This window comes from Mustela nivalis (assembly GCF_964662115.1).
Source record: "Mustela nivalis genome assembly, chromosome: 12".
Taxonomy (NCBI): domain Eukaryota; kingdom Metazoa; phylum Chordata; class Mammalia; order Carnivora; family Mustelidae; genus Mustela; species Mustela nivalis.
Genome location: NC_139031.1, coordinates 53,241,093 through 53,262,543, shown reverse-complemented (window position 1 = coordinate 53,262,543; position 21,451 = coordinate 53,241,093). Strand labels below are relative to the sequence as shown.

Sequence of the window (21,451 nt, the reverse complement as noted above, 5' to 3'; positions counted from 1 at the left end):
GTAATTATTTTCATAGGAACTGTTCAAAAAAAGATTGTGATATGTTAATGGCAATCCTAGAAACTCCTTGTGATTGAATTAACCTAAAGCAATTGCTATGCAGTGAAGATTTAACCACTATTCTGTTCTTTCTTCACACCCTTACTATGTCCAAAAATATTTGGCTTTGAGCCTCTCTTAATGTGATAAAGTTTATGAAGGTATGTTTATAGAAGGAACTGGCTTCTCTCTAAGTCCAGGTTTGACTGTTATCACAGATATTACCCGAAGCAGAAGAATCATTTTCTGGATCCGATGGGGTGTGGCACGGTGAGCCTTGGGGATGAGGAAATTGAGTGGTAATGTAGATTTAAAAAGATAAACTTACTTATCCAAATTTGATTGATTTTACTGTATGTTGGGAGCAAACAAAAAAATGAAGACCATGACAAAAATATGAAGATGGATGTGAGAACTAACACTAAAGGTGTACCTTTCTTTGCTACAACTAACATATACTTGAGTATCATCATGAGATACATTCTTTGTCCTTTTACAGATCAGAAAATATAAGACCAGAATGCTAGAGTCAGTTTCCCAAGGTGAAAATCGCAGATTTAGTGATGAAGCCTGAGGGCTTGAATTTAGGTGTAGTCTGACTCCAGAACCCAGGCTCTTTTCTTTTTTTTTTTTTTTAATAATTTTAAAAAATTTTTTATAAACATATAATGTATTATTAGCCCCAGGACTACAGGTCTGTGAATCGCCAGGTTCACACACTTCACAGCACTCACCAATGTCCATAACCCCACCACCATCTCCCTACCCCTTTACCCCGGCCCCCCTCAGTTTGTTTTGTGACATTAAGAGTCTCTTATGGTTTGTCTCCCTCCTAATCCCATCTTGTTTCATTTATTCTTTTCCTACCCCCCCAAACCCCGCCATGTTGCCTCTCCACTTCCTCATATTAGGGAGATCATATGATAGTTGTCTTTCTCCGATGGACTTATTTCACTGAGCACAATACCCTCTAGCTCCATCCATGCCATCGCAAATGGCAAGATTTCATTTCTTTTGATGGCTGCATAGTATTCCATTGTATATATATACCACATCTTCTTTAGCCATTCATCTGTTGATGGACATCTAGGTTCTTTCCATAGTTTGGCTATTGTGAACATATAACATATAACATATAACATACTATAAACACTTGGGTGCACGTGCCCCTTCGGATCACTACGTTTGTATCTTTAGGGTAAATACCCAGTAGTGCAATTGCTGGGTCGTAGGGTAGCTCTGTTTTCAACTTTTTGAGGAACCTCCATGCTGTTTTCCAGAGTGTTTGCACCAGCTTGCTTTCCCACCAACAGTGTAGGAGGATTCCCCTTTCTCCGCATTGTCGCCAGCATCTGTCATTTCCTGACTTGTTGATTTTAGCCATTCTGACTGGTGTGAGGTGGTATCTCATTGTGGTTTTGATTTGTATTTCCCTGATGCTGAGTGATGTGGAGCACTTTTTCATGTGTCTGTTGGCCATCTGGATGTCTTCTTTGCAGAAATGTCTGTTCATGTCCTCTGCCCATTTCTTGATTGGATTATTCTTTGGATGTTGAGTTTGCTAAGCTCTTTATAGATTTTTGGATACTAGCCTTTTATCTGATAGGTCATTTGCAAATTTCTTCTCCCATTCTGTCAGTTGTCTTTTGCTTTTGTTAACTGTTTCCTTTGCTGTGCAAAACCTTTTGATCTTGATGAAGTCCCAGTAGTTCATTTTTGCCCTTGCTTCCCTTGCCTTTGGCGATGTTCCTAGGAAGAAGCTGCTGCAGCTGAGGTCGAAGAGGTTGCTGCCTGTGTTCTCAAGGATTTTGATGGATTCCTTTCTCACATTGAGGTCCTTCATACATTTTGAGTCTATTTTCGTGTGTGGTATAAGGAAATGGTCCAATTTCATTTTTCTGCATGTGGCTGTCCAATTTTCCCAATACCATTTGTTGAAGAGGCTGTCTTTTTTCCATTGAACATTTTTTCCTGCTTTGTCAAAGATTAGTTGACCATAGAGTTGAGGGTTTATTTCTGGAGCCCATGCTCTTTTTACATAAGACCACTCTGCCACTAGGAAACCAGTGTCTACAAACAGGAAAAATACTAGGTAGAGGGATGCAGGTAATAAACCAGAGTAACAAACAAAACATGAATAATATGCTTAAATAAAATGTAAAAAAAAGTGACATCTTTTCTACTACATCCTGTAGGCACTTTGGCAAAGCATATCACATTCTACCATACAAATAGTGTAAACACCACTGCTTCTAATTATATACTTGCTTTTTAATGCTCAATCATGCTGTCTCCATATGGCATGTGCTGCATGTTTTTTTTTTTCCTGTGATAGCAAGGTAATTAAAAACCTTAATTTCTTCTTGTAAAATAAGGACTCAATATTAATCATTGAGCAGTAGGTAGATTCTACCTACTTTTTTTCCTTACTTCACTTTTCTTTGTTCCAGGCACTATAGCCTTCCTATGTACACACTCATACATCTGTGAGTCTGTTAAGAGTAACTGCTAGAAAATACAGAATAGAGCAATTTAGACTTGAGAAGGCCCATAGAGGTGATCTGGACCAACATTCCTCATAATGTGAGGAGTGAGATATAGAGACAAGAGCAAAGTCTGAAATTGGACACAGAACTCATCTCTGGAAGACTTAACTTCTCTACAGATACCATGACTGTCCCTGCTGACATCTCCTGGTGCATGACTTAACTGCAGTGCCTCAAGAAATTAAATCTACAGCCCCTGCTTTTATCCTTGCCAGAGTGTGTCCTCAGTATTCCCTCTGCTTTGCCTTTTTGGTTCCCAAACTAAACTCAACTGCAGGTGCTTCTGATTAGAGGCTAGCTTTATCCCTGCAACCTAGCTTCAAAGGTTTGAACAAGCAGGTATCTGATGTCTATGGTAGGGGAGGGGATGTCAAACATTCCCTGCATTTGTCAAGGTCCCTATTAAAAGGGGCTCCCTAAATTGAACGCATCATTCCAGATGGTTTATGACCAATGCAGTATGCAATGCAATTAACAATCTTCATCTGGATAGAGTACATAATGATATTAAAGCCCATACGAAGATTACGTGAACATTCTTCAAATCCACATCAAAGTGTTTGTTCATAATTAAGCTTTCAGTTAACCATAACCCTGAAACTTGCTCACCTTTCACTCCGGTTTAGCCATGTGTTCTCGATCTTATATTTGTACAATTGTGTTTCAGTTTTTTTAAAGCCAGACATGGAACTTTATTTAGCCCTGTTAAATTTCACTTTGTTAGTTTTGGCTCATCTTTCTAACTTTTTGCAATCCTCTTGAACACTGTTTCTGTCATTCAGTATAGTAACTATCATTCCACAGTTTTGGGTCATACACAAGTTGGATAAATATGCTTTTCATTTTCATCCAAATCTCTGATAAAAAATGTTGAAAGAGTAGAAAGCATCATAGAATACCACAGAATACTTTCAGCAAAGGTGGCATCTAACCATTAATTAATATGTTATACCATATTGACTACACTGAATTTATGTAGAATTATATTAAACACATGTTCATTCTTTTAGCTTACATGATGATGATGGTGATGATGATGGTGAAAAGAAATAGATGAAAGGTATCCAAAGGAAAAACTTTTTAGAGTGCGAGTGTTATACAGAAAGTGGTGATTAAGAATTAAGTAGAAAATATTCTCCAATGTGTGGACCACATACTTCTCCAAAAAGTAAAATTAAAGAAACCAAGATCACTATTACTTGTATATTAAAGATCAGTCTTAATATTGTATACCTTTGAATCTCAGAGTGTTACTAGAGCAGGGACTAGTAAACATTTTCTGTGAAAGACCAGATAGTAAATATTTTAGACTTTGCAAGCCGTACGGTCTCTATTGCAATGGTGTTACTTTGCCCTTGTAACACAAAATGAGCCCTAGACAACACATAAATAAATGGGCATTACTGTGTTCCAATAAAATGTTATTTATAAAAACATGTGGCCAGATTTGCCCCACAAGCTATAGTTGGTCCATCTGTGTATAAGATGGTTTTTCTAAGGGCAGCATTTGTACTTTGATGAAAATATTACAGTCTTCCCAAACATAAGATATATTTATTATTTTAGAAATTTCATGCCCTAGGTCCTCAAGAGAAAGAACTATCCTATTCCCTTTTGAACTTCAGTACCTAACTCTGTTCTAGTACTTGGTAGTTGCTTTGTTTCTTTTTGAGGTCATGAATAAAAACCTTTAAGGCTTTTGTTCAATCTCAGATTCGTTATTTTAAGATTTTTTTTTTTTTTGACAGAGAGAGAGAGCATTAGTGAGAACACAAGCAGGGGGGGGTGGGAGAGGGAGAAGCAGGCTCCCCGCTGAGGAAGGAGCCCCATGTGGGACTCAATCCCTGGACCCTGGGATCATGACCAGCGCTAAAGGCAGACATTTAATGACTGAACCACCCAGGCACCCTCAGATTCATTATTTTTATGATCAATTAATCACAATACTTATAGGCATTAACATAAAATTGAATATAGAGTCAACATTCATAGGGGTTATGGCTGCCCAGATCTTCTTTCAAGAATTAGGGGCCTATTACCCCAAATCCTGGGAGTCTGTCTGCTGGCAGATAGCCCTCAGCTAAACCCCCTTTCAGGTTACTTAGCTGTAAGAGAACCACCTCTCCAAAGACCATGCCTCCTTCCCATCATTCTCTATACCCAGCGGTTGGTCAACATGGAGGCCCAGCCTTTTCATCCTAACAAAGGACAACCCTGAAGGTCATCTCACCCTTTGAGTTCTTCTCTGTGTCTTTTACTGAGACTGCATTTCAGCTAATGGCTCTCTTGTCTCAATCTTTTATCTTTGTCTAAGTGTTGATCCCAGACTTCTCCTTAATAACCCCTCTGTACTCTAATTTCTGTCACAGAATCTGCTTTCTAATGAATGTAACCTGAAACAATAAGAATATTTTTACTCTAATTATGGCAACCACAGTCATATATTAATGACATCCATTCAAGTTTTACTTGCCTTCAACTGATCTTATACATAGCCTAACCTATGAGGTATGATATTGAATGTTGGTCCTTGTATTAGAAGTTCCTGTGGATTCACTTTGTCTTTCCAAATTAATGAAGATCATCTATTCCAGTAGATCTTAAGTAACCTCATCGATTGCTTACCATTTGTATCACCTCCTGGTTCTCACAATTCTCATAGTTACTAGAGCAGGCACTGTCTGCTTACTGGTGCAGGAGAAACACCAAAACCTTGCCCTAACAATCGTGAAAGTTTTAAATCTCCACCAGAAGAGACAATATATAAATCTTCAACAAGTTCATGCTTTCAAAAGAGGCATTGTGGAACACTGGTAAATACAAGAAGTGAATATAAGATCACATTCTTGTGCCACAAGAATTTAAAATTCAGTAATGAAGATGAGGCAAATGAAAAGGAAACTAATGCTTCCTAAAAAATGGGACGTGCCCAACAGATGGTGAGGCAAGCTCAGACGAGGTAGTTAATAAAGTAGCCTAAGATGATCTCGGAAGAAGACAATGAGCTACATTTAGAGGAAATTCCATTTTTTTGTTTTTCCAAATTGCCTTCTCCTGAATGATTTCAAAGTCATAAATGAAATTACCATAGTCATAGTTGAAATCAGGAGAGAGGACAAAAAAAAAAAAAAAAAAAAAAAGAGAATTTGGAGAATGGAAGGGAAATAACTTTTATTTAGCACTTTCACTTAGAAACCCATTTCTAAAAATCTTCAGAGAGCTTACACTAGTGACAAAGTATTATATGCATGTGGACTGGGTTAGCTGTGAATGTTCTGAACTTTGTCCAAACAAGGTTTTTATCTACCCAATTTATACCATTTACATTTTGGAACCAAAATACCTCCCATGCTTGTGGTGTTTCTAGAAAAATAGTGAAATACATTCTTTAGCAATTAGATACTTGTAAACTGCAGGTGTTTTGCATTTTTGACAATTCTTTCCTAAATGTTGTTGCTTTATTCAAACAAACACGGTAATTACAACATGGAAGTATGTATAGAATGTGGATTGAGAAAGGAGAGGGTTGGGAAGAGAATTGGTAATGAGGGAAGTGCCAAATGTATGTAATCAGATATTAAATTGGAAGTTTCGATTTAGGCACTAGATACAATCAAGACTGATTCTGAAGATAGGTTAAAAACTGTCTAATAATCAAAAACTGTTGCATACCTTGAAAACGTCATATATGTTAAGACACTTGAAGAGTAGGGAGATTGGTGAAAAGGTTTCTTTAGAGAGAACTGTCCATTTTTTTTTAATACTACTCTCTAAATTTTTAAAGTGAAAGGAAATTCCCCATTTTGTTTCAAGACAAAAGAGAGGACTTTTAGTGTTATCACTCAGGGATCTTCCTGGGTCTCCTGAAGCTACCTGATTCCAGCCAAAATAACCTAAGGCAGAGAAAGCCACCCAGTTACCTGCTAGCAGTGTGAGGAATGTGCTTACTGTATTGTGATCACACTATGCTTTAGAGAGTTTGCGCAGGTGAAGAGTCTTGAGTGCTTCCTGAGGACCAGATGCACTGCACAATTATAGGCCATCTTAGAGCTTGTCCAATAGGGCCACCTAGAGGGGAAGCTGAAGGTGGCTGAGTGAGTTCTGAAAGTTTGAGAATCATTGTAGGTAAAATGGTCAAGAAGCCTGCTGATAAGATTGCCAGTAATAAGAGTCTTTTTTAGAACCCATGAAAGCATGCCATAAGAGAAGAGATCTGCTTCAAATATCCTTCATATCATGCCTCAGTCCCAGCCCAGAATGGGTCTGAAATAGCAGGTAGGAGTGGGTGGGTGGGTGGGTAGAATGAACAAAAAGGGAACAAGAAACGGATTACAGTCCCATCCCCACCCTTTCTGTTGCCTACAGCTAGGTAGCAAGAAGCCTTAATTGGGAGAACACAAAGAAGTCTTACTTTGCAAGGAGATTGAGTGTAGATTAATACATTGTTCTGATATTCATACTGCTTAGTTGATACTGTTTTGCTGTATAGAAGTGACTACATGACTTTAAGACCCACCTAGGTTTTCATCAAAGGTGCCCACCAAGAAAGAAACTTTAAAAGTTCACTGGAAAAACAAACAAAGATTTTTTTAAAAGCACATTTTATGAATCATCGTATGTCATTATATCAGGTACATATATTTTTATAATAAAGATAATTTCAGTGAGCTCAGAAGATAGAGTTTGGATAGAGAAGTTAATAGGATTGAAAATTAGTTACGTAGAGAATCATGAATGTCAGGTTAAGGCATCTGAACTTTATTATATAGAAACTGGAAAATCATTGAATTTTGGTGCATGATAGATAACATGACCATTTTGACAAGTGGCATTATATTTAGTGGTGACATGTACTGATTCCAAATGGAAGATTGGTAATGCAGGAGGCAATAAAAATTTCTGGAACTGTTAAATACCTGCGTAAATAGAAGTAGCTTTTTGTATTGTTAAAAAAAAAATAACATTTTCTGAAGTTTAAGTGTGTGTGGATTTAAAATACATAACAATAATAACACAAAAGAAAGAAGGCATTGACATGTTATAAGTTTTTTATTTTGCTCTGGAAAATTTTTAAAGTAAAAATTAAGAGAGACTTTAATAATTCCAAGATGTGTGTTCAAATCTCTACAGTAACTACAAATAAAAAAATGAAATAATGTACTTCTAAAAACCTAATAAAGGGAAAACTGGAAGAATACAAATATTACTTATTCTTTAAAAAGGCAGGAAAGAAGACAAAAAGGAAAAAAAACAAGTAATGGGGCAAATTGTAAGTAAATATTGAAATGTATGTTTAAGCTCATGTACACCAGTGATTATATTAAATATAAATGGACTAAACACTTCAATTAAAACAAATATTTTTCTGTTGGGAGTAAAGAACATACATGCTTCTTTTAAGAACCACACTATAAATATATGTGTGATACAATAAATAAACAAGAGAAAGTTGGTATAGCTCGTCTGATAACAGGTGAAACAGAGTTTAAGGGCAGAAACAGTATCAGAGTTAAAGAGCATTCTTACAATATAATAAATGAGACTGCAAGAGGAAGATACAACAAGTTGATGTTAATACGTACCTAAAAATATATTTTTAAAAATGAACAGAGACAAAAGGAGAAAGAGACAAATTCAAAATTATAGTTGGAAAATTTAACACATTGTTTTTAGAAACCAATAAAATGAGCTTTTTAGAGAGCAGTAAAGCTATCAATTTTAGTAAGACAATTTTACTTTACAATTACTTTACAATTTTAGTAAGACAATTTTAACAACATGGTTAACAAATTCTCCCTAGTTGAAATATATACGACATTGCATTCAATGATTGTCAAAAACGCATTTTAAAAAAAGTGTATGTGAATCAATTACTAACCTATAAAACAAGTCTAAACAAAATTTAAAGGGTAGAATTTAAACACAATATATTCTCTGACTGTAGTAGAACTAAACTAGAAAGCCACTACAAAAATGTAACTAGAAAATTCTTCAGTGTTTAAAAAATAAATAGTATACATTAGCAACACAAAAGTGAAATAAAAATGCATTGGAAATTAGAAAACAATTTGAACTGTTTGATAATGAAAATATATAAAATATGTGGGTTTTAGCTAAATTTGTGATTAGAATGGCGGTTCCCAACTGAGGGTTTTGGAGGGGAGTGGGGTGGAGGTTGGGTGAGTCTGGTGGTCGGTATTAGGGAGGGCACGTATTGCATGGAACACTTGGTGTGGTGCATAAACAGTGAATTCTGGAACACCGAAAAAAAAAACAAAACAAAAGAATAATAAAATAGACATACCTTTAGCAAAAGTAATCAAGAAAAAAAGAAGGCACAAATGACTGATACCAGGAATAAAAAAATGAGACATCATTTTTGGCACCTTCAGCTACTAAGAAGGGAGTAAGAGGCTATTATGAACAACTTTACATCAATAAACTTGAAAGTTAAAATAAAATTGATAACTTGAAAAATACACCTTACCAATACTGACATCAGAAGTAAAAAATATGAATAGTTTAAAAAATGAATCTTTAATTCAAGTTTTATTTCTTTCCTAGAGATTAAAAAGGAGAAATTTTCCAATGTGTTTCACTGAAGGTGGCAAAACTGACAAAAAATCTGACATGGGCAGTATATACCCCCCCACACACACACACTCACACATACACTCATACAAAATTGGAGTGTGAATCTCTCTAGAAAATACAAACTTCCTAATTAAAATATTACAAAATATTAATAAATATAATTCAGTTTTATATAAAAGGAAATTACAACCAATTGGGATTTACTGTAAAATTGTAAGGTTGATCTAACATATTTAAAAATTAATTACTTAATGTAACAAATCATATTAACAGTAAAAGGAAAAAAAACCAATATGACCCCCACTTAAAAAGATCAGAAGCAGCATTCCATATAATTCAACACCCATTTATGATTTCAAAAAAACTCTTAAAAAACCAGATTTATAATGAGAGGTAAGAGGTAGCCACAGAAACATGTAACAAATATTTTACTTTATATTGGATTATTAAGTTTCAACTCTGATATTAGAAAGGAGGCAAAGCTATTTATTAAAATTATATCTATCCAATATACTAGAGATCTTTGCAAGTAAAATATGGCAAGAAAAGAAGTAAAAGAAAAATTTTAAAGGAGGATAAAGATTATAGTTGTAGAAAATTGAGAAAATACAGATAAGATACAGATAACAGAATTAATAATTGCATTTTGCATGGTCACTTCCTGCAAGTTAGGTGTAAATAAGAAATTATGATTATTTTACTAACAATATACATGAAAATAAGATTTTATAAGTGATACTACTTAGAATAAAAACTATAAAATTCCTAGGAATAAATACAAGAAGAGATGTATGAAACCTCCATACAGAAAGCTATACTTAATAAAGGAAAGGAGTGTTCATTTGCACTCTTTGGGAATTCTAAATATGTTGACTCTCACCAAAATGATTGATAGAATCAATGCACATTCAATCAAATATCAATACGATATTTCATGGAAACAGACCATCTGATTTCAAATTTTGTATGGAAATGCAAAAGAGCAAGAATAACAAAAAATAATCTTGGGAAACTGGTAGCATTTCAATAATTGATGTAATGATTTGTTATAAAGTTAGCAAAATTAAACAATGTGGTATTAGTATAAGGATGACCAAATAGACCAAATAAATATTTATACATAGAGAATCCTCTGACTTATTTCTAAGTTGCACCTATAATGCAGTATGAAAAGAATAACTTTATAAATGGGCTGGGTCAATTAGATGCCTATATGGAATTTTAAAATTGAACCTTTCTCCCAATGTCATGGGATATACAACTATCAAATTTAGATGAAGCATGGGCCAATAATGGAAAGTAAAATAACTAAAATGAAAAGAAGATATTGAAGAACAATATCTCTGTGGTCTTGGGGTACCCCAATTTACTTATATGGATATCAAGTGCACTAACCAGACAAATTTGATGAGTTGAACTACATAAAAATTAGATCTCTTATTTATCAAAAATGATCAGTTAGATTATGAGGACAGTAGAGATGATATTCACTATATATATTTATGTGTCCAATAAAGAATTCATATCCATAATATAAAATGATTTCTGCAAATCAATAAGAGAAATACAGATAATCCACTTTTAAAACTATGCAAATGACCTGCAGAGTCATTTCACAAAAAAGTATCCAAATGACAGACATACACAGTTGCTCAATCTCATTATATACCTGGGATATGCAAATTAAAGCTAAAATGTCATGTTATAATACACCTCTCAGGGTTGCTCCCCATTTTTTTAATATTATAAAGGATCTACAAGGACATGGAGTAAGTGGAACTCATACATTGTTCATGGGAATGTAAATGAAACTTTGGCAATACCTGTTAAAGCTGAAATTTGCATATTCTATGACCCAGTGATTTAATCACTAGATACACATTTGCCAGAAATACATAGAGATGTACATCAAAAGACATGTTCAGTAATGTTCCCATAGTATATAGATACATATATAGATACATATATCATGTTTGTTTACTCAGTGAAATACAATACAATTGAAAAATCTACACAAAAGAATATAATTCTCATAATCACAATTTTAACCAAAAGGAGACAAAAATAACATAAATCTCATAATTCTATCTCTATAAAACTCAAAAATAAGCAAAACAAATCTGTGCCTATATACAGCCTGGAGCAGAGTTTGCTCAGTAGATCATCAGAGGGTTGGCCTAGGGTTGGTCTTGTTGCAAACAAATGGTCTATAGATCAGGTGGACAAACTTTTCTGTAAAGGGTCGAATAGTGAAATTTTACAGCTTTGTGCACCATGGTGTCTCTGTTGTGACTACTCAACACTCTTGTTGTAAGGACGAGGGCACTCATGGACAATATGTAAACAAATGAATGTGACTTTGTTCCAGTAACACTTTATTTACAAATATAGGAGGCAGGAGGGCCATATTTGTCCCGAGGCCCCCAGTGTTCTGACGCCTGCGATAGATAGAAGATCGCTGTACTTAACTTTTTAGTCAGTGTTGCTCCCTGTAGATCGTTGTCCATGAATTTCTGCTATTTTATAAGCTTTGGCTTGCATCAATAGTAGTTTCAGACATTCCTTAAATTTAAGGTTCCATTTTATTGTTCTGTTTTAAATTTCAGTCCGCTGTGCAGTTTAGTAATATAAAAACAGAATCTGTGTGACTAAATTTGCATAAGAAGGTGAATTTTAGAGAAAGAATTGAAAATAAATCTAATGTCTCATTAAAGAGAATCATCATTTCCTACTTAACTGTTGCAAATGTGATCTATAATACCCCAAAAAAGTGCACTTCACCTTTTATAGACCTACTGCTAATAAACATAAGCCTTCTATTCCCAGTACTTTCATCTGCATTGTGAACATGGGTCAAGTAGAGAATTATCTAGGGAGATTCAAATAAAATAGAAGACCTTTGGGTCATGGCAATAGTATACTTCCTTGCCCCAAGAGAAGGTAAGGAATGACTTCTCACATTTAGATTGGCTAGGCTGGGAACTCACTTCAACTTTTATACTCCTGTGATCCTTTGGCACAAGATTTTTACCATCATATTAACTTTATCTCTAGAGTTGAAAAAATAAGTCCCAAGGTTAATTATAAGCAGAGTTGTCCTTGATAGGAAATATCTTTCATTCCAATCGTGCAAAAAGTGCATAATAGTGTAATAAAGCTGTTTGGGAAAACAGATAATGGTCAGGTGTTTTTCCTATTCCTTTGGGAGAGAATATGACTCTGTTGGAAAGCAGGCGTGGGAGCTAAGATGCCTCTTTCCCCCTCATCTTACCATGACTTCGTAGTGTGCTCCTGTGAAATTACTTTAACCTTTTCCATCTAAGGTGATGAGTTTGCAAGAGCATTGCCTTTTACTCAGAGGTTCCAAGAGGTATTATTAACTGTTTTCCTAATGGGAGTTCTCTGTGCATCTTTTTTTTTTTTTAAAGCGCCTTTAAAAAAATGTCAATATGATTTTTCTTCCCTCTCAAGGTTTTGATTGGCCTTTTCAAGCACTAAGTAGAAAAAAATCTACAGTTTTCATTTCATGAAATATTTATTCTGTGGTACATTAAAAAAAAAACGAACAGCTGAACAATAGTTAATTTTGAGGCTAGATGGATTTTCTTTTGGCTGCAAGCGATTGCTCTTTATGGGTTCACGGTTTCTGGGGAATTTGGCTGCAGTATGAGTTTTGTTTCTTGAAACTATTCATATAGTCTTGATGTACACATGTGTGAAACATTATAAGAAGACTTCTTTCGGGGTTGGGACAAAGAAAAATTACCAGGGAAATAGATAAGGAAACTGAGGCTCCCATTTGTGAGGTCTAAACTGTGTAACCAGCCTATATCTTTCTGGACTTCAGGCATCTGGGCACTTTTAGGAGGTTTCTCATCCTTACTGACCCAACACAATGATACTTAGGCTAGTATTTCTAATTTGAATATAGGTTTAAGAGTTGTGTCTGTAAATGGAAGAAGTTTGAATCCATATACCAATTTATATGCCATGCCTCATAGCTCCCTAGACCAAGACTGGCTGTGGTTCTCTTATTGATGTCTGAAAAATAGTAAATTTGGAGCATTTCTCTTTTATCTAACTTAGTTTTTTATAAACCACTCAAAATATATGACAATATCAGGAAATGGAGGCAGAGGTGAAGTGCTCTGAGCATTTTATGAAAAGGAGCTATATAAATGCAAAGCATTAATATTATCATTATGGAAACACATTTCCTCATCAATCTCCATTTCCATGCCAACAAATATTCTTCAAAAGGCTCATTTTATCTTTGACCATTTTGCACGCAGACCTTGGCAGCCACCTAGTAAAACCCATGGTACATGCATACTGCTCGCAGACACTTCATTATGAATCAGGCCTTTCAGCTGGTAAATACAGAAAAATTAAGCATGAAATAAACCAACACTCCAAACCAAAAAATAACTACAGCAAAAGTGAAAAATCTCAAGGCAGACTTCACAAACCAAATAAGAATTTAAATCCTCTATCCCATAATAGAACCCAGTTTATTGGAAAGGGACAGCCCAGTTTTAATTCAAACATGATCATTTATCTAAAACATATAATATCCCTAAATCCATGAAATGAAAAACAGTAGAGAATGGGGACAATTTTACTTTTACTCCCACTCAAATATAAAGAATACATACCAGGTAATTCATACCCAGCTATTTGCAGTTAGCCTATTTGTAAGATTTGACTATAAGAAATGATGTTCTATTAGCTAGTACAGCATTAGGAACTTAGAGATTCAATTTTAAGATGGCATTAGTATGCTTATATTTTATATTTATTACTTGTCAGTAAAAGAATATATATATATATTAGTATGTATACTTAGTATGAATCCTCTTAGTAAATTAAGGGGTTTCTTTATACCTCTTTTAGACATCTTAAATAAATGTGTTGACATGTCACTTACATTAACACAACCTCTTCAGAAATTGGTTAACTTCTTAACTGATTCTAAAGGACTACTTACAAGCAAATTTTGAGGATAGAAGGCAGTACTTTATTAATTTAAATAGAAAAATCATCAGCAAAAATAGACTAGCCTTTGTACCTATTTTCTTTAATTTTCAGTAATTGTATCTAGGGTGATATTTAGCTCTAAGTAGTTGATCATTGTAATCTAGCTCCTTACTTTCCTCCTTATGTTCTGTAATTCATTCTCAAACATTCTGTCAGATATCATCATTTTAAGATTAATATACAGTAAGTCCAAATGAAGTTTATTTAATTTACATTACAACAAAGAAATATAGAACTAATGCATATTTTACAGTTATTTTTTGTTGGGAAAAATTCTAAGTTTAAAATGGAAATATAAGATAAAAATGTTATCTATACCTCATTCATTCATTCACCACATATTAGCACTTACTGTTTATGGGAAATGTACCATGAACCTTCTATGTTCAGAAGCTTTGACTAGTGCCTAAGGAAAATCATTCAATTGTCCTTTTCTTCTTTTCAAGATTTATTTATTTGTTTAGAGAGAGAAAGAGAGAGAGAGAGAGAGTACACACATGAGCAGGTGGAGGGGCAGAGGGGAAGAATCTCAAGCAGACTCCCCAGTGAATGTGGAGCCTGATGAAGGTCTTGATCCCATGACCCATGAGATCACCACTTGAGCCGAAACCAAGAGTTAGGCATTCAGCTGACTGAGTAACCTGGCGCCCCTCAATTCCTTTTTTTTTTTTTCTTGGTAAATATTATAGGAAGAGATGATTCTCTAAGGTCCATTGGTCTGAGATTGAATCTATATAGCTCATCTGAATGAAACACTTCCTCAGAATTTTTTTACCAAAATGATCTTGTTGGAGTTGATGCTTAGAAAAGGGAACAGTTTTGGGGTGCCTGGGTGGCTCAATAGGTTAAGCATCCAACTTTTGATTTCTGCTCAGGTCATGATTTCTGCTCAGGTCATGATCTCAGAGTCCTGACACCTTCAGACTCTGTGCTCATCGGGGTGTCAGCTTGGGATTCTTTCTCTCCCTCTCCCTCTGTCTAGCCCCCCAACCCCCCACCAAGACTTGTGCGTGCTCTCTCTCTCTCAAATAAATAAATAAGTCTTAAAAAGGAAAAACAAAAGAGAGCACTTTCTATTCCCATTACCATGTGTTCATGTGTGTGTGTGTGTGTGTGTGAGAGAGAGAGAGAGAGAGAGAGAGAGAGAGATAACTTGGCAGCTTATACACCCCTATCTGAGATGTCCTGATTCCCTTACCTGATTTTACAGCATATTTACAGTTGGGTTTTTATTTTTTTTTATTTTTTTTACTAGAAGCAGTAATACGTGATAATTAACATGGAATTTTTAACACATACTACCATAGCTCAGATGACTCTTGTTTTCTGTGAGTATTTTCATATATATCAAAGACTACAGCCTTACAAGCAAGTTGCTTACATTCTGAGATGAAAAGTCAGATAAATATAAAGGAGCCAAAAATATCCAAGTATGTATTCATGCCAGGGTAACCATATGATTTAATCATCCAAAGGTGTTTGAGAGTGAAAGGGATACTTGTAATAATTATGTTAAGATAACAATTAGAAAGTAGGACCTTGGTGAATTGGAATATGTGGTTACCCTTCATATTACATATATTGAGCTTAAAAAAATCACACATATATATAGGTGTCAAACTAATGTGTAGCATGGTAAAATCCAATTACTTTGACTAGGATAGCATTTTAGTTCATAGTGAGGATGCTGAGAAATTATCTAAAATTGAAGATTATTGTTAACATATAGTAATATATCTCCTTTTAACATGTTTGAGGATAAAGGAGGAAATTTTGTGCAATGTAAGGTCATTTATAACAACTATTACAAGGTATGCAAGTGAAGAGAATTTTTTAAACTGGATAAATGAATGGATACAGCCATTCTCAATCCTACCTCCACTAGAGTATCTGTTGCTGGTATGTAGAAAGTTTACCTCTACCCTTTGTTTGGAAGTTGGCAGCTTTACTGAGTACTCCAGCCTCTACTGCTATAACCCCTGCAGTTTGTTCCCTTGGTTTGGGCAGCATCACATTGCTTTGTTCAAGTCTTAATCATTATTGCATCATAATTGAGACCAGGTAAAATTAATAGTAACATTTTAATTCTCTACCCCAGCCAAACATATTTTGGCAGTTATAAAGAGAATATTTATATAAGTCTCCTTCAGAATTAAACTTTAAATTAACCTTAAATAGAGTAAAATTGAAGAGATTGGATTTGCACTGTTAATGGTGGGAAGTCAAATACTGGTACTCAGATCTTATAGGGAATACTTAAATATGCATTTTTTATAACCAGCCCAAGGTTTTCAAAAAGTCAGAATTTATATATATATTTTATATTAAATATTAAATATATAAATATATATTATATATAAATATATATAATATAAATAGTTATATAATCTATTAAAATATTGTATATTTATTTAATAAAATCCATATTTTATCAAATAAAATATTATATACTTCATTAAGTATATATATACATATATATATATAAATCCCCTAGTTTTCTGTTCATAAGATATATGCATGAAGAGAATTTTAACTCATAACTTTAAAGGTTCAAAATATTTCATACCCTGGGATCCCCCAGACTGATATGGAGTCTTCAAATTTTACAGCAAACTCAAGAAACATGGATCCTTCTATTACTAATGATACATATTTCTGGTTTTATCTGAAAAAGCTTTCCTTGAATGTATGTGTCACAGACCGGCATGTTTGGTGCAGTTTTCTTCAGTCTATATTATTACTTTGTAAAATTAGCTTAAAATGCCACATTTATAAAATTCTCTTATTGGCAGCACTTGAAGACTGAGGACAAAAAATACTGTACGCTTGAATTGTACATTGAGTGGGAAAAGTAGATGATAGAATCCCATTACAGGAAAATAAGTAAACTGGATTGTCACTTTAAGAGATTTCTTATGGAGGATTTATTCTTTAGCTTGTTATGATTTCTTTTTTATAGGAGCAGCTGTACTTGTTATCGCACTCTGCCACATCATCAGTCATCTAGCTACTGCAGAGAATTCCCCCCGGCAGAACAGGACATTCATGAGTTTATATTACTGCCATAAATTCTTTGGCTGTAAGTTTTTATACAAATAATCCCATGTCTCTTGTATACATTGCACCAATTGGTTAATAACATGATCTCTACCAGGGGATTTCTGGAATGTTCTATCTTTTAAAAATAATGGCCAGAGTACATTTTTACATACACTAAAAATATTCTAAATGAGATTGGGCAATTTGAGGACATCTATATGATGAGAAAATATGTTTTCCCTTAATTTTCCAATTTAACCTGGTGAGCTTTGATTTAGCTGAATGACATGAAAACAAGTATTTACAAAAGGGGTATAATAAGATTAGTTATGTTAAAAAAAATATGGAGTTGCTCTTCAATTGAGAGTGGGGAGTTCCTGGCTGTGAAACTCTGTTCACAGTTTCTGTATCATTTTTCAGAATTGAATAATCTCCATAAAGGAGCCCAGCAATTTCATCATGCCAGCCACTAAGTAGTTGCCAGATTCTCTGGCCATTGGCAAATTCTCCTCACGATAAAAGCAAAAAGAATGCTTAAAAGCAGTATACCAGTTCACCAGTTGGTCCATCGACTAATGACTAATGGCACTGATCTGATTTTCTTTTACCTCCTTTTCTTTTCTGACAAGAGTACTAATAAGATTTCTGACAAGAGTACTAATAAGATTTCAACTCTAAAAGATGAAAGTATCCTTCCCTGGGTCTTCTTTCATCAATGGCACCGTCTCCCATGTTTTCTTGCGCTCCATTTCTGGATGTAGTAAGCCATTGACCAAGTTTCAGATTTTAGTGATGAGGTCGATATTATCTAAAGAACCCCAGGAAAATTTTCAAAAGGGAACACAGATTCAACATGAAATACATCAATTTAGATTTGAGAAAGAGATAGCTTGGGATTAGTGTTTATGATGTAAAGTAATCTTTTTTAACATCATTATTCCAAATCCAGTCAGTTTTCCAATATGGAAAGAATGGTCAACTAAATTGAAACTTTCTAATTGCTCACATTCAATAACATGTTCTTCTACTACAAGTATCTTCAACAACTTACATTTAGCTGCCATTAAATTAAAGTTTAAAGTATCCTTGCTATTGAAATACAAAATGAGGTCATTGCAATAAATATGTCCTCAAAGTAGAGGTAAGTAGGTTACCAAGTTAGAGATTCATGTATATAGTAGGACCCCATTTGTAGGGAAATGTCACATTTTTGCCTATGATTATGATGTTTAAATATACCTACAAAAATATTAATTGTGGTTATTTATAGACTGGAAATTTGGAAAGTGAGAATAGCATAAGTTGTAGTGTTGATTTGTACTTTTGAATTTTAGAAGAATCATGTTTGAATGAGAAAAATTGAAACATTAAGAAAAACAGAGAAAAGGAAAATGATGTAAACTCTTTCAGTATTAATCTATATCAAGAATATTAATCTTTATCAAGATATTTATTGTTTTTCATCCTGGGCTGTAGCAATAATATGATTGATTCTAAAATAGAAATGAGTTAAAGAAACATTTAAGATTGTGTTAAGAAAAGCAAATAAAACCATGATGAACCATGGATCATCTGTGCAATATTTTAATAGCATAAATTATCCAGTTGAATAGCTTACCTTAAAATGGAGAATAAAATTTTAGCTGTGTTGTAAATTCTAAACATTTGTCATGATTTAAAAAGTAAGTATTCTCCTTTAAAATGCATATATATATTTTTTTAGTGGTCACAAGTATGCCAAATAAACATGATCTTTGTGAGTGGAATGATAATTGTTTTTAAAGCTGAGAGAATCTGTCTTTTTAGATTTCAAACTCCATGAGGTTAATGCTAAATATATAAAACATCTGTTAGAAGAAGTGATAAAAATCAAGAGAAAATACATGTGAACTGTAACCAACTACTGCTGTCTAGGTCTATGCCTGGACTGGGGGATGATAGGATTACTTACTGTATTTTGGGACTAAGCATGATAAAGATAATTGTTAAGTGATGCCATTTGAGAACTATAATTAATAGAATTTTCTGTTCAACATTAGAACATTTCAGGGAGAAGTTGAGTTTTGTAGTTTGGAGCCAAGAGGGAAGCATAGATGGCACTGAGCACTCTTCTCAAACTCAGTGGACTTTCTCACACTTTTTGTTATCTGACTGCTATAGAAGTTTTTCTGGAATATTCTCTGTCAGCCTTTCAGGCATGAATAATTTAGACCAGAAATTTAATCAAAGCATATTTGCTATGGGATAAATTCAGAAAATGAAGGAGAACAAACATTGAACAGTAGGTCCAGATTCTAGTTTCAGTTCTGCCTCCATGTGAAATTTTGATGTAGTTACTTAATCTTTCTAGGTCTCAAAATATAAGTTGTAAATAATGTTTTCTAACAGATGAGTTCTAAGGCCCTCTCTGGTTGCCATATTCTCTGATTCCAGATTCCTTGAAATTCTTTAATCATAATATGTGGTTCATTTAGAACCATATCCACCCTCCAGCAGACATCTTCTACCTTTCCCTAGGAGCCCATGTACTTCCTTTTTCTTTTTTTTTTAACTTGTTTGTCCTATAAGTATGACAGAATAATAAACTAATCACATTTTTAAAATTAAGGATGGTACTAGCAGTAGTCCTATGATCTCAAGGAAGAATGATTAAAACATCACATAATGGAAAATTAATTTTTCTCATCCAGTAGCGGTAACATTTTATTTTATTTTTTTTAAAGATTTTATTTATTTATTTGACAGACAGAGATCACAAGTAGGCAGAGAGGCAGGCGGAGAGAGAGGAAGAGAAGCAGGCTCCCTGCGGAGCAGAGAGCCCGATGTGGGGCTCAATCCCAGGACCCTGCGATCATGACCTGAGCGGAAGGCAGAGGCTTTAACCCACTGAGCCACCCAGGCGCCCCTAAAGGTAACATTTTAGATACATGTGTTATTATTATGTGTGTATTTGATGGAGGGATAACTGGCTTTGAACAGAATAATAAAGCTACTTTGTGAAGATCTGACACAGGAGGAACTAGAAAGGAGCCTACTTCCACAATCTAATTTCAAACTCAGTCCTGTTCTGTAATGTCTCCAGGAAGAAAATAGAGTAAGTTCTCTCCTCTCTTAATTCTTCCCTGTAACATAACACCTATCCAGTTGTTTGGGAATCTCTGTACTCAGAGAAAATAGGAGGTCATATATCAAGAGAGCAAATATTTCACTAATGTGCATTTGGATTTTCACACAAGATAAGTCCAAGACATTTAGGTAACCTACCTGCTCATAGATGTGTGAGAATTTACTATTAATCAAAGAAAAATCATTTTTAATCAACTCATGTGTTCATTTATTTGTTAATTCATTCAACATTTACTAGTCAGCATTAGTGCCACTTTTGCTTAGTGCTAGGGTATCAGTATGATGAGCATATAAGAGCATATAATCACTAACATTCATGAGCATACAATTGAGAAGAGAAGATAAATTATGTCTATATGTGACAATTATCTGAGTCATCATGTGTTAAATTCCAGAAGATAAATTATGATGAAAATTTTTACCTTGGCTGTGATGATCACATAAGTCTTCATTGGGAAAAGTTCCTTTTTTGTTATATAAAGTCCCATGCCGGGCGCCTGGGTGGCTCAGTGGGTTAAGCTGCTGCCTTCGGCTCAGGTCATGATCTCAGGGTCCTGGGATCGAGTCCTGCATCGGGCTCTCTGCTCAGCAGGGAGCCTGCTTCCCTCTCTCTCTGCCTGCCTCTCCATCTACTTGTGATTTCTCTCTGTCAAATAAATAAATAAAATCTTTAAAAAAAAAAGTCCCATGCCAGTGATTTATCCTATGTTTCCTGCAATAACAGTATTTACTATTATTTATGATCTAAGTTAATTGTTATATGTTTATTAATTAGGAACATGTATTATTATCTTAGCTTTATATGTAAATCTAGGGATAGTGGACAGAGAGCATGGTAGTGGAGATGAAAAGAGACATTTTATCTTTCCAAATCACCACATAAAAACAGAACAACTAAATTGCAACCCCCCAAATCCATGTACGTTTGCAACAAAACCGGGTAAGAAGGTTTCCCTACAGACTCCAAAACTCCCAGATACATGCAGGTGGTGATAACCCACAGAAGGTCACAAGACTTTCATGATATCAGCATCTGTATGGGAGAAAGCAGAAAGAAAAAACAAAGTGTG

General features: G+C 34.5%; 1 long non-coding RNA gene across 1 annotated transcript in view; it reads right to left on the bottom strand.

Annotated features, from left to right (window-relative positions):
- The window catches only part of LOC309845630, a 44,313-nt gene extending 28,138 nt beyond the window's left edge, over positions 1-16,175 (bottom strand). The window contains exon 1 of the long non-coding RNA XR_014301392.1: positions 16,093-16,175. This is a non-coding gene — a long non-coding RNA (uncharacterized lncRNA). The remainder of the gene's footprint in view (positions 1-16,092) is intronic.
- Between the last annotated feature and the right edge of the window lie 5,276 nt (positions 16,176-21,451).